This window comes from Patagioenas fasciata, chromosome 2 (genome assembly GCF_037038585.1).
Source record: "Patagioenas fasciata isolate bPatFas1 chromosome 2, bPatFas1.hap1, whole genome shotgun sequence".
Classification (NCBI taxonomy): Eukaryota; Metazoa; Chordata; class Aves; order Columbiformes; family Columbidae; genus Patagioenas; species Patagioenas fasciata.
In genome coordinates, this window is record NC_092521.1 from 75,586,971 (window position 1) to 75,601,780 (window position 14,810).

Consider the following 14,810-nt stretch of genomic DNA (forward strand, 5'->3'; position numbering starts at 1 on the left):
GAGGTGTCCCTGCCCATGGCAGGGGTTTGGAACTAGATGATCTTTAAGGTCCCTTCCAACACAAACTGTTCTATGATTCTATGGTACGTTTGATGAAAGCTTGGGTTCTGACAATGCTACTGCTGCACATTCCCCAAAAGCAGAAATTAATCTTTAGCACTTTTCTCATCTTTTATCATCATTAGAACATCTGTTATCCAGACATAATATTTAATAAGTTCACAGCAAAATTTGCATTCTAAATACTTTGTGATATGATACTTAGACACTGCCTTTTATTCAGAGTTTTATGAATAGTTTAAAAAGTAATCACATTTTATTGTACTGACTGCTTGCTTTGAGCTCATCTAAATGATAATAAGGGAGAAAATGAATGAATTATTTCATTAGTTTTTCATGTTTTCCATAAGTATTGAACCATCTCTCTTAAAAGTTCTCCTCCTATTGATTTGTGCAGTCATTTCTGCGGATTATCACTACTTAGATATTGAAATAATTATCTTTGCTTAGTAGCTTTTTCTTACAGGAAAGTCTTAAAACTTTCTGGCCATTTCATATCAGTGAAGAGCAAAACGGATTTTTAGCCTTCTCTTTAAGATCCTCTTCCTGCAAAATCTGCTTTCTCAGATTTCTAAGAGAGAACATTCTTCCTGCTTAACTTTATACAATGTACCCTACTTGTTCCAGGAGGAATACATCTGCTTTGTAACTTCTAAAAGCCAGTCCCATCTAACTGCTAAATTACCACTTCTTTGCTCACTGGGTTATAACCATGAAAATCTGTGGCAGTGCCCATTTCATTTGAAAGCCTTTATTCAGAAGCAGTCTGAGATGTTATGTCAGAGATGTGACTGTGCCTTTTCTCACATGAGATAATAAGTAGTATACCAGTTTAAAATATCAAGTGTTAATTACAAAGTAATTACGAGTATCAGGCTCATAGCACAGATGTCTCTAGCATAACACCTTTCAACAGCTGTGTCCCAAATTAGCAAAATTCCTGACTTCCCTGACTACACAGCAGAGACATGAATTATTTCAAAGTGAAATAATTGCAAAGAGTAGAGTATCATAGACCTGTGTAGGCCTCTGGAAGAGCCTTTGCTTTGGTGGAAGGAAAATGGATAATATTTCTTTTTGCAAAATCCCTTGTTATCAGCTTGAAGAGAATTTCAGAACAAGGTGAAAGGCTTGCTTCAAAGCTGATCTTTCTGAGATGAGATGTCATGGCTCCCAGGGAAGCACAGATGCTTTGGAGTCTCAGCATGGGTTAACAGGAACTCCTGGGGCTCCCACAGGGAAGTGAAAGACAAAAAAATAGTGAATTGTAGTAAAGGCACATCTGTATCACCTGGAGATGGTAAGAATATCACCAAGCTGTAAGGAGAGAGCTCTGTAGCCAGCTAAAGGAAGAAAACATATCTGTGAAAGTCTCTTACATAGATAGCGAAGTGACAAACACCATTGTATGTGAGGCAATGCAACACAGAGCAGAAACATATAAAAAAGGGTTCCTGCAGTTCAGCAAAGACACTAGACATCAGCTGGGAGGCAGTAACTGGCCGTGCATATATCCAGACTTCTCTTATTCCACAATCAGTTCATAACCTTAGGCAGCTGAAGTTATTTAAGCCACTGTGTTGAGCACCACAAGTGTAATAAGCTAAAAATGGATTTACAGTCTGTTATGAGCTCTTGAATGATGGGCAAGTAAATGAGGAGCAAGGGTGACATGCCCTTGGTGAAGTGTTAGGTGAATTCAGTCTAAAGTGAATAATTATTTTTAAATCTTTAAATCAAAATATTCTTCTGGCCAAAATGTTTTTGTCCATTTTGGAAGAATGTCTTTGCAGGCTGTTTCTAATTGCACTGAAACCTGAGGGAATTATTTATATAGAAATAGTAGAAATAGTTTAGCATATATTTCATATTCTTTGCTATTCTAGACAATTGGAACCTGATAGATTAAATTAACAATGAAGAATGACAGTTACAAGCAGCTATCTTAAATCATTATGGAAATTCCACTACTAAAAAAAATGTATTGGAGTTATGAAAATGTGTATAATCCTCTGAGATCTTTGTATGTAACCATAGGGCTATGATTTGTTCACCTCCTGATTTGACCCTGGGGTTATTTCACATTTGAAATATTTCTGCCTACAGCTTCAAGTGATTAATGTAATTACTTCAGAAATTATTTAAATTAAAGCATTTTTATAAATGTAAAGTATCAACAATATAATGTTTCAGATACATCTTCTGTTATATCTGTTAACTGATCAAGAATCAAGGAAACTTGGAACTATAAAAAGGACACATTTGAAACAATTTTAAAAATTAAATTGAAAAAATCTTAAGTATGGTTTCCAGTTGATAGAGATAACAATAGTTCTAGGGAACTGACAGACTTTCTGAATACTTGCAAAAAAGGGAAACATGGTGAAATAATGTGATCAGATGAAAAATTATGAAACATTGAATCACTAGAAGGAAATGTGTCTCACAGACACATTACAAAAATTGGATGAATGGGTAGATAAAATACATACTGTAGATTAGAATAAGTAATTATAAATGTCTCAGTTTTCTCATGAAACAAAGACTACGTTTTTAACAATGTCTAACTTTTTGATATTGAAAGGTAATTGGAGCTATGTACACTGGTAGTGTACCTGCAAAGTACACTGCTTCTTCACTGTCTGCAGCTAAATTGAAACTTTCAGTCTATGTTTATACCATATTCCCTGGGTACACAGCCTGGTGCCTGCATCAGATGGTATAGAATTTCTCATATCCATCTTTTTTTATCACCTAGAAAGCCCTGGCCAGGACCACGGAATCATTTACACCTTTACAGTGAGCATCTCACAAATATCTGCTTTTATTTTCAACTATTTTAGAAAAGAACAGATGCAGCTTGTTGAAAGGGAAGGCATGAAAAACTTAGGGTTAGTTAATGGTTTTGCCTGTCCAGTGGTTCCGCACCTCCAAATAGGCCATTTTAATTTCTTATATTCAAAAAAGTGTTGCTTGTTGCCATGCTGGGAGCTGGGAACTACTAATAGCAGTCCTGAACCGCCCAGCAGGATTTTCACAGGGCTACCAGCACAGCCTCATAATGCAGCATAGTTCTGGCTCAGAGCAAGTTCATTGCAAATGCAGACTCTGACTCCTATTCCCTCTGGACTACAAGTTACTTTCCTCTGATCCTAAGACATCAAAATTAATAAGCATAATAGTACATACAACAGAAGCACAATTCGCAGCCCGCCAGACTTGATGATTTACAGCATAATGTCAGGTGCATGGCAAAGCCTGTGACCACAGAAGACATCCTTAGATATCTTAGAAAATTGTATTAGGAAGAAACAGGAAAATTTGCCAATGATTTGGGACCGAACTGTAGAACAAGGACCTTGGCAGAGGGCATCTTCTCTTCCACACCCATGTTTCCTCATGAAAAAAATTAGAGGGCTTGTTCCAAATCAGAGCAATGTAGATGACCAGAAGATTATGGGTCCAAACTGAAATCAGCAAACAGACATGAGCAATAATTCAAATAATCTGAATTTTGAACTGTAGCATTCCCAGGCCATGTAAGCTTGGATTCCTGAGCATACCTCAGTCTGGAGAAGGAGGGAAACACATGCACCTGGTATGATTCAAAACCAAGGTCGGTTCTGCTCAAGTCTCCATGGGACACAGAAAATTAAGCATGTTCAAGAGCTAAGCCCGAGGTCCTCAGAATGTTTTCAGTTCACAAGTAGCTTTGACAGTGCAAGAGGTCACTCTTTACATAATTATTAGTCATCATTCAGGAAGGTGGAACATTGGTTTCTGTGCATTCTTAGTTCCAAGAGGATTGAACTACATCTTTGACATTCCAGGGAAGTGTCCTCATTTGAAGAATCTCAGAGTACCCACTGTCCACAAGTATGAGTACAAGAGCCATGGTACTAAAGAGAGAAGACAAACAATAAAACTGGAACATGACCCAGGTAAAAAGACATTTCTTTGTTGGAGGAAGTTGTGGTTTGTGGGAATAGCAGGACATGCAGTTCCAGCCACTTGGATGATAAAGGAAGATCAATACTAACATGACCATCCGGACAGTCAAAGAAGAAATAATACTAACATGATTAAATCACAGCAGTTAGTCAAAATGTATGGAAGTATGTTTTTCATGAGTGTAAGGAGTAATAGCCCAGGCCAGTGAGAATGGTATCTTGGGCCGGAACACCACCCCCAAGGATGTGTGATGTATGAATGTTGTTGGGCCTGGGCTGTGAATGAGAGGGTTGAAACAAGATATGCATGGGAACGTGACTGAAAACAGTCACAACATGATTGTGGTGCGTTTGGAATAACAATTATGGAAAAAACATGCTGTCTAAGATCTTAGTCCAGGCCCATATCTGTAAACCTGTAAACTGAGAATGGTTAATAAAGAGGGTCTCAGCTTGGCTCAGCTTAGCTCTGCCTTGTTCTGCTCTCACTGCTAACAAGAACTTTGTCTCTGCATCTCTGCATCTCTGTCCGCTTTTCTGTACACATCGTTCTCATCGCTGCAGTGGGTTGCACATGTGAAACTGTTGTAAGAAATCATACCTTTGAGCATAAGAAAGCCCCTGAAAGGAAACAAAACCCACAGATTAACAGGGTAGAAAGTTTGAGAAAACCAATGCCATACCGTTTTTCCTTACTTCCTTCAAGAACAGCAGAAATGTAGGGTGACTTAAGAGGGCTCTTAACAACAACAGAACTTCCTATTCATCTTAACCACAGACAGATGAGTTGTCATCATGGTTTTCTGATGTTTTATTCCTGTCTCATAGCTACTTCATACCCTATATTAGTATTTCTATCTGTTTTTTCTGTAATTTCTATCCCTTTTTACATAAATAATTTATGCCTAATTAAATTACTTCCACAGTGTACTGACCATGAAAACCTCATTGACAGAAATATTAAAAGATAGTATGACTTTTATTTATAATAAGTAATTTTTTTGTTTGATTTTTTTTTTTAATTTTAATGAAAATAAAAGTCAAATGAAATTCATTCACTTGTTGCAAAACTCAATTCTGATTATAATTAAGATTTTAGGATTTTTAGTTGCTTTATTTGCATGCATATTATTCCTCTCATCTGGAAATATTCCAACCTACTGATTAATTTAGTATAGAAATCTAATCTGGAATAGTAATGGATGGAATTATAAAAATAAAAAGAACTTTACTAAAAGAAATGTAAAGTCAGTGCTGCATTCATGCACTCATGTAACATTAATTACAGTTGAAGCTCATCAGTTATGCCTATTGGTATGTAAGAAATTAATCATTCAGAAATCCTCGTGCCTTGCAACATCTCAAACCCAATCATTAATTTCAATATAGAAAATTTCAGACAAATCTTTCTGAGGTGAAATTAATGAAAAGCCACCCAGTGCCCAAAGCAGGAATTGAAATGGTGGTACATTTTTCTCATATTAATTATTTAATCTCTAAGGCTTAGAATTCACTTGAGAAATCAGTTATGAGTATAGCAAGCACCTTTGTCAACTAATACATTTTGCATGAAATTAAACATACCATAATATGCATCTGTATAGTAAACTCAGAAACCTTAAAAATGGAAATGCGCTGCAAGTTTTTCCCATTAGAAACAAGCACATTACCAGGGATTTAAGGGAAAAAAAGGATTATTCAATTAATCAAAGACAAAAATGAAAACTTGTAAGTAACTATTGTGGAGAAAAATTCCAGATAGAAGAGGGTTTTTTAAGTAGCAGAAAAAACCTTAAAGTAAGATTTGTGTTTTCAAGATGAGGCTAGAGAAATTTGAACTTGAAACTGCAAATTTTAGTTGTAAGTTAAGTTATTAATCACTGGAGCAATTTTCTAAACATGTAGTGGTACTGTAGAAATAGAAGTCTTTGGAATGTTCTCTAATAAAAGAGGGAGACTTTTCACAGAAGTTAGTGAAATCATACTTACTGACTTGTTCAGGAGACCAAAAGAGACACACTGCTGGTCTTTTCTGCTTTTTAAATTCAGTCTATGAAATACAATTAATATTGCAAATATATGCTTCAAGTCAGCAAACTCTATTTGTATGGGATTCCCTTGATATTTCACATTCTGTCTTCATCCATGTATATTTTTTTCCAAATTAAAAATTTGACCTCATCTGACAGCTCTACCCTCAGGACAAACTTTCTGGAAAGTCTGAACAAAAACATTCCAGGTATTTCTGAGGATGAGAAAGAGATAAATTGTGCATTTTCACATTAAAATGATCTGATGATCTTTCAGATACAATAAAGATTTTTTATGCAAAGATCTCGGCAGAAAAATGTCTTTTTAATAATGAATGTAGTTTTTCCTGCTATAGAAATCAACTAACTGGTGATTAAGATACAGGATTTTGAAGAATTTCAGACTTCAAATATTTGTTATGGAATATTGAGAATTTATTTGGTAAAGTCTCCGAAGACTTGTTTTTCACTGAGCAAAGTCAAGTACCTCTGAGCTGTCCATGCTAATGGTCTGGCTACATGTTTTCCTCATACTGTAGGCACATATCTTATTTCTTCACAGCTCCAAGGCTGATGGTAGCTGTACTGGTGTTAGCTGGAATGGAGTTAAGCTTCATCATAGCAGCCCATATGGTGCTGTGCAATTTGTGGTTAAACAGTGTTGATAACATACCAATGTTTTGGCCACTGCTGACTGATGTTTGCACAATGTCAAGGTTTTCTCCTCCATCACCCCACCCAAAGCCTGGTCAAGAAGTTCAGAAGGGACATAGCTGGGACAACTGACCCAAACTGACTAAAGGGATATCCTGTACCATATGATACCATACTTAGCAATGAAGTGTCAGAGAAAAGAGGAGGAAGGGGTGGTGTTTGTGCTTATGGTAATTTGTCTTCCCAAGCAACTGTTACTTTTACTGAGCCTCTGCTTTCCAGGAAGTGACCGTACATCTGCCTGCTGATGGGAAGTCATTAATTAATTCCTCTTTGTGCTTTGCTTGTGTATACAACTTTTGCCTCAGTTATGAACCTGTATTATCTCGATCCATGGGTCTTCTCTCCTTCCTTTTATTTTCTTTCTGCCTCATGGGACAGTGGAGTGACTGAGAGGCTGGGTGGGTGTTTGGCTTTTGCATAAGCAACTTCCATCTTCTCCATGTGAAGCTGTATTGGTGACAGGTTTTCCTCTTTTTTTTGGCAGATCCAGAACTCTGTGCCTCCTTTTCAAGTTGTGGTTGGGAGATACCCCTTGCAGGGGAGCCATGGGTAAAGAATATGTACATATGGAGACCAGTCCCTATTCTCCTCCTGTCCCGGGTGACCCCTATGGCCCTGCACTGCTGTTTTCCAGAAAGAAACAGAAAAGTTGGACAATAAGAAAGCTGCTTTACAGATTGTATACCTGTGGATATATACAAAGCCAGCCAATAGGTTCACTACAGGTAATAGCTCAGGAGTGACCCAGTATCTTATGGATTGTGAGGGAGAATGAGTCTCTGAAGCCAAACTGGGAGCAAATCAGTGATTTAGTGATACATGCACTTTAATAGTATTTTCTCTTTGGAATATCTGCCTCTGTAAATTACCTAAAAATTTTATATTATGGTATCTCTACTTCAATTAGTATCATTACTGTATCAAACTTTAGTGCCAACAGAAAAAAAGACCCCTTATGTTTGTTGTTCTCTGGGCAGCACTTCAGGTTGAAAAATGGCATTAAAATTATGCTGAGGTTTTCAGACCAGCAAAGGATACAGACATAACAAAAAAAGAAAACCTACCAGTACAAATTTAGCAAAAAATCCTCATTCAAATCCAGTCATCAGCATATAAATTTTGATTTAGGTGTTTGAAGACCTTAGTCAGAAATTCATCACTATATGAAGCGACAATTGACTAGAACTATTAATACAGCTGCTGATTTTCAAATTTATAGGAAAATTTAGAATTGCAACAAATGAAGAGTTAAGTCCCATTACTATTGTTTGCTGGTGAGAAAAAGAATTGTTTCAACAGCTATATAAGAAAGTAGGGCAAGGAGAATGGAAAGTTGAAACAGTCAGTACAAAGTGTTCTTATCACAATGGCTCGTAGGTGAAGCAAGCTGCTCCAGGGATGCACTAGAAACAGGCTCTCAAGGCCACCTTTAAGCAGAGCAGTTTTCCTTTGGGTTCTTTGTGAGTGCATTGAACTATTTGCTCTCTGAAATCTTGTGCTGTTGTTAAGATTGGGATGGCTCCAACAGTCATGTGAGCAGGAAGGAGTCCATTCACCTGCATCATCTAACAGGGATCGGTTCCTTTTCAACATATAGGATCATCTGCATGATAGTTTTACTGTATTAATAATTCCTTCTCAGATATCAAACTGATACATAACAGATACTTAGAATCCACTTAGAGACTGTTATTGAGATGCAGTATTTGTCTTATTGTGATGTCTTAACTAATGTTTTAGTAGAACATATCTATTCTCTGGGGTGAAGGCCTTGGTAGAAATAAAGCTTCTGGTGTACAGTTCACATGTCTCATGCCTCCCTTGTTGTTTTGGAAAATGTTAGTGACATTTTTAGGTATATTGCTTTCCAAAATGGAAATTTAAGAAAAACCAAACAAAACAAAACAATAAAAAACCCAAACCAACCAAACAAAACCAAACCAAAACAACAAGACCACAAAACAAAAGAAACAAACAAAAACCAAACAAAAAAACCCCCACAACCCTAAGAATCAGATTAGGAAAAAGAAATATATGTCTTTTCTTATATGTGAATATTAGAAAGCAACTTAACAGTTTGTTGGAGAAGTTCTAATCAAACCATGCAAATATGACATCCTTATACACTTTTTTTTCCTCGAAAAGATCTTTCTTCTTGAAGTGCTGAGACAGAAAATTCTTTGGGTACTCCATCTGAAAAGATCTTGAAGTTGAGAAACTGAACAGAAATTTAACTGTGGTTCCTGCCCCATGGCTTTAGCATCTTGCATGTGAATGGTGAGAATAGCTCTCCTGTTATCTCAGTACTCCTCTTGCTAGTGAGCAGGAACTGTATGCAAGAGGAGAGAAATCACCTGTGTTGAACGTAGAGGGACTGACTATACCAGACTGATGTTATAAGCATAAACGTTCAAGGAGGCATCAGGAGGAGACCAGGAATAATGGCCTGATCAGGGAGATTGAAACTGGATTAAAAAGATAGGATGTGGGAGAATGGGAATAAAGTTAAAAAGAGCTAGGAAGAGATGGGAGGAGAGCCTGGAATAAGCAGTAAGAGGCTGTGTTGAGTATTGATAAGGATCATGGCTGAAAACATTGTGGCAAAACTAGTTCATCCAGGAGAAGACACATTCAGAGCAGGGGGAACTGTGATCTTCATATCAACAATGAGCTAAGGAGCTACAGATCAGGCCAGTTGACCAACCGGAGATGGAGGATGTGCTGGAGGGCACATAGTCCCATCTCCTGATACGCCTACCTCAGTAAACAAAGGGGGAAAATTGAGATCCTTTTAACATGAACCGGGGCTTGTCGAAACTTGTTGATCTTTTGCAACCACCACTTCCCCCTGATTTCTGCATGACACAAAAGGAGCAAGGCAGAGACCCTCAACGTGGCCCAGGACTTGTCCAGACTTCTCCCTCTTTCACAATCACCACTTTCCCCCCACAGACTTTCCTGTACTCTGGGAGCTATAAAAAGCTCACCTAAAACAGCACAGGTAGGGAATACCAGTCACCATTTGCTGTAACCAATATTCCAACAAGTACTTTTAGCAAAACTCACAATTGAATTGGACCCCAGAGGTGATTGTCTGTCATTCACTTCACATAACTGTGCAGAATTAACCCAGAGTTAACTCACACCTGGTCTCATCTGTTGAGTCAGGGCGCGTGTTGCATCTAGAGTTAACTCATCCCTCATCCCATCTGTTGGGACGGGACAGATTGTGGGCCAGAGTATAACACCGAAGGACAAAGGTGAAAGACTGAACAGGACTTAAGATCTCTGACCACTGTAACTCCACTCTGTCAAAATAGGTGTGTAGTCCACTGGTAGAGTGTGTCTCTTCAGTGGTTCAGTCAAAAAAAGAGGACAACATCTGTTTCTCTTGCCAGTCACTCTGTTGGGACAATTAAGAGAGACTTCTGAAAACAATTTAAAATTCAAAATCTCTTATCACACGAGTTACTAATGTGACGTCACAGTTCAGATACTAGACAAGAAATTTCATGGCGAAGTTGGTTAAGCAGTAGAACAGCAGGAGACATGATGAAACTTCCATCATTAAAGGTAGTCAAAGACTTGTCTGGACATGACCTTGAGCAACCTGTTTTAGCTTCAGTGTTGCACTTGCTTGGAGTAGAAGGCTGGATGGGAGACCAACAGAAGTCTCTTCCAATCTGTATGTTTCTGCAAATCTACTATGGATTTTCTGGTGGAGATTCTAGATTCTGCTGGATGAGGAGAAAATCTAAATCTTGTACACACCACAACCAACGGGACACAAGTTTATCAGAATCCTGCCATTTCTTATTTCCACAGCCTGGATCTGATAGCTTCCAGTATGTATTTTTTAAACCCTTTTCAGGCATGGCCCTATGCTACAGCCACATGTTCAGTGCCTTATTTAGGTGACAGGCTGACTTGGGGTTGTGCAGCAGGGAAGGCAGCATTGTCAAGACCATATTCTGATTAATTGCAGGGAATAATTCATAATTTCTTACAGGAACTACAGGAAATATCAAAAACAATTACCAAGCTGCAGATAAGAAGCAAACAAAGGACTTCCACACAAATTGTCATTCAACTATAGAATTCATTGCCCCAGAAAGCCATATGTGTGAAAAATATAACCAATTTGTAAAAGTGAATAGACGAATCCACAGAAGATTATCTGTTAAAGGTTATAATGAAAAGGGCAGATATAATCTTTGACTTGGGAAGTCTGTTAAAATAGAGACTTTGCATAAGGACATCCATTTTACCTGCTGACAACAGTACACCCATGCTAAGTTTTCTTATCCATTCACAAGCGACTGCGTAAACAGTCTGGGCAGATAACAAATGGCATGTGCCTAACAAATAGCAGTGTTATCTCCTTTGACCAGATACAAAGATAGATACCATGATTTAAATGCCCGTTTGCTTTACACAAAAGATGTGACGTGTTGCAACACACACTTATTTTAGTGACATTAATCTAGTCACAATGAAACCCAAGCCTTGGGATTCTGAAATAGATCCAGCTAAAACGTAAAAAAAAAAAGCATGAGGAAGTGTGTTATCAAAATGGAATTACCAGGTTTGGGAGATTTGATTTACCACCACATCAAAGAGTTTCCTACTTTTTCATTTACTGGAGTTAAAACTTGGGTTTGTTTTTTTTATTTATAATCACTTCACTGAAAGATAATTAATTGTGTGTGGTTTTTTTCCCATAACTAGTGGTCTTTCTAGTATTTGACAGAACAGCATCACTGTGCGCTAACCCTATTCTTATTCTTTTACCCCAAACTTTCAGTTCTGGTTGCTGATGTATATGAAACACATTTTTGTCTTCACATTTCTAACACTAAATGTCATTTTTACCAAGGGTTTTCCATTACTACTTTAGTGAAAGATTTACTAGCATTGCAATGAAGCAATTAAAATGCCTTTCCCTAACTTTTCCTCTTATATTTGCTGTGGGAGTATTCTTTTGGCTGAGCAACAACAGTTTTCCATGTATGCGAAAGCCTTTGCAACTTTGATATATTGAAGTTTTAAAATTCCCATATTGGCATAACTGATCTGGTATTTGGAAAGAGCATCCAGCGCTCTTGCTGCTACTTTGAGCCATTGCATTGCACTGTCTCCCCAGCTCAGCAGCAACATTCCTGCTGAAGTTCCTCAGGGCCAGTGGGACCATGGGAATTGATAAATCCAGAACAGTGGGGATCAAACAGCTGTGGTGAGGACCTGAAGGGAGTCCATGTCTCTTCGCTGGGATATCAGGACTGCTTTTAAAAGGGGCTGGCAGTGTGGACAGATGCCCAACCTCCCTCCTTTTAAAAAGTGTGGCAGTTGTACACACCCTTGTGAGGTCCAGAGCTTCCAATAGAACAGTTGTTGGCTCTTTCACACCTTTTGTGCGCCACTATGGTTGTCCTCATGTATGCAACTTGGTAGATGCGGAACATCATGTCTCTTCCTTTCTGGGGCATGAGGGCTGAAGTCACATGTATCTCCCATTAGCTAGAGGAATAGGAGAGGTGAGATTCTCAGTCAATAGAGAGGATCCTCAGACAGTGAGGTGCCCAGGCCCAGAGAAGCTTCTGGATCATGCTCATAATGACAACAACCAGATTCAACTAGACTATAAAAAGGGGCTCCTGCTGAGTGGTCCTCTCAGAGCAGTGGGACTGTGAACAGATCCCCTTAGATCAGGGATGCCATCTAAGGAAACTTCCCTCATCTTCTCCTTAGTCAGTGATTATATTTTCTGGATGTATTCTTGAATGAACCCTTGCTCCCCCCATGCAAGTGACTATTTTTTCTGGGTACCCTTGAGTGAGAGAGGCTTCTCTTTTGAGGGAGTGAGTACATGCTATGGATCATTTTTTCTTGTGTGGTCGTATGTATTATACCCCCAATTGGTATACGGAACCTGCAGTTTGTTAAATGTTTTCGGAGTGCTGATTGATTTTAGATTACCCTTATCATTCCCATTGGTTTCTGTTATTTGGTCTGTCATTTGATTTCGGTTCCAAATTAAAGTTGGTTTAAGCTGACAATTGCTTGGAATAATTTTGGGGTGCCTCCATGACAAAAAGTAATGTGAATTGATCACCTAACAGAGAAACAGAAATGAAACCCAGAAGGTGTCTTTTTACATTTTTAGTCTCATATATTCTCTTGTGAATCTATCCCGAGAAGCTAAAAGGGCTTCAAAGAAGACTTCGACATTGTGAGTTAAAAAGCATGCTGTAGTAACACGTTAGACAGATACACACCCCTACACAGTGGCTAGTTCAGATCTACAGCAGACCCAGCACAGTAATCAGCACATGAAGGACATCTGATCATGCTGCTGACTACAGTGGTGGTTCTCCTGCTATCCGTTTCTCCCTGGTCATCTCCTTCAAGTGCCAGTGCCTCCAGAGAATCTGCTGAATGGTCCCTTCTCACTAATTTCTCAAGGTCACTGGCCAGCAGATAGCCCTGTCTAAAGCTGTGTGGGGAACAATTTTTAGTCTCTTCAGTGGAGCAAAGGTGACATATTCTGAAGAATTTCATTCAGTTGTTGAACAAGCAGCATTTAGAACAGCCAAAACCTGACAATATTTGGGTTCTCATGCAGGGCAGAGAAGACCATTTTAGAATCAGTAATGGTGCCTCATTCTGGTATGGATGTGAACCAAGTCACTAGCCTACAGACTATTCTCTGAAGACTGTTTCTCATGTTAGATCTGGATATATTGTATTTTTTGTATTTAATTAAGCCATAATTAGGACAGAGTGTAAACAAGGGAATGATGCTAACACACAGGAATGAGAGACAAACTAGTTCCTTCAGGCCGTGTTAAATACAATTGAAGACAGATGCTCTTCTTGGTAGGCTGTAGCCTACACAGTAAACTGTTGGCTGTACCATATTTTTCTATGATTCTCTGAATTTAGTGAATCTAACGGAGAATGAAATGTGATTCTCTAATCTGTGAGCAGAGGTTCTCACCTCAGAAGATGACTTGTATTCCAGTTTCTTATTCAATGAATACTTGATGTAAAATACTCAAACTTTTATCAGAGCAGGTATTTGAATCCAAGTCAGCAATCAAACCAAGTAGACTAATTGCTATTCTCTGTAGACTGACCTAAATTTATAACCCATATTTTGGTGTGATCAGAACTCCTCTGATAACACCACTGTTCTCCCCTTAACATGGCAGGTGTGTGAAGGCAATTCTTGCTCCAGGAGGGCTGTTGAACAGGAAAAGCTGAAAATGCTTATTTCAGTGCACTGTTGAAGCACTCCCTGTGCTTCAGGAGACAATTCTGAGAGAGCCACCTCTTAGATTATACTAGTCCCTGGAGCCTGCTGGGTGGCTTGTGAGAAAATTTCCTCAGGAAAGGCAGTGATTCCAGTTTTGAATCATAGAGTGTCCTGAGTTGGGAGCCACAAGGATCATCAAGTCCAAATCCTGTTCCTTCACAGGACAACCCCACAGTTCACACCATGTGTTTGAGGGCATTGTCCAGTCTCTTCTTGAACACTGTCAGGCTTGGGGCCATGACACCTCTCTGGGGACCCTGTTCTAGCGCTCCACCACCCTCTGGGGGAAGAACCTTTTCCTAGTGTCCAACCTAAACCTCCCTTGGCACATCTTCCTGCCATTCCCTCAGGTTCTGTCATTGATCACCAAAGAGAAGATATTGGCTCCTACCCTTCCTTCTCCCCTTGTGAGGAAGCTGTAGATCATGATGAGGTCTCCCCTCAGTTTTCTCTTCTCCAGGCTGAACAAACCAAGTGACTTAACCCACTCTTCATACAGCTTCCTCTCCAAACCCTTCACCTACTTCATAGCCCTCTTCTGGACACTCTCCAGTAGCTTTATATCCTTTTTCTCCCACGGTGCCCAGAACTGCACACAGTGCTCCAGGTGAAGCCGCACCAGTGCAGAACAGAGTGGGACAACCACCTCTCTTGCCCGGCTGGCAATGCTGTGCTTGATGCACCCAGGACACGGTTGGCCCCCTTGGCTGCCAGGGACACTGTTGGCTCATGTTCAAC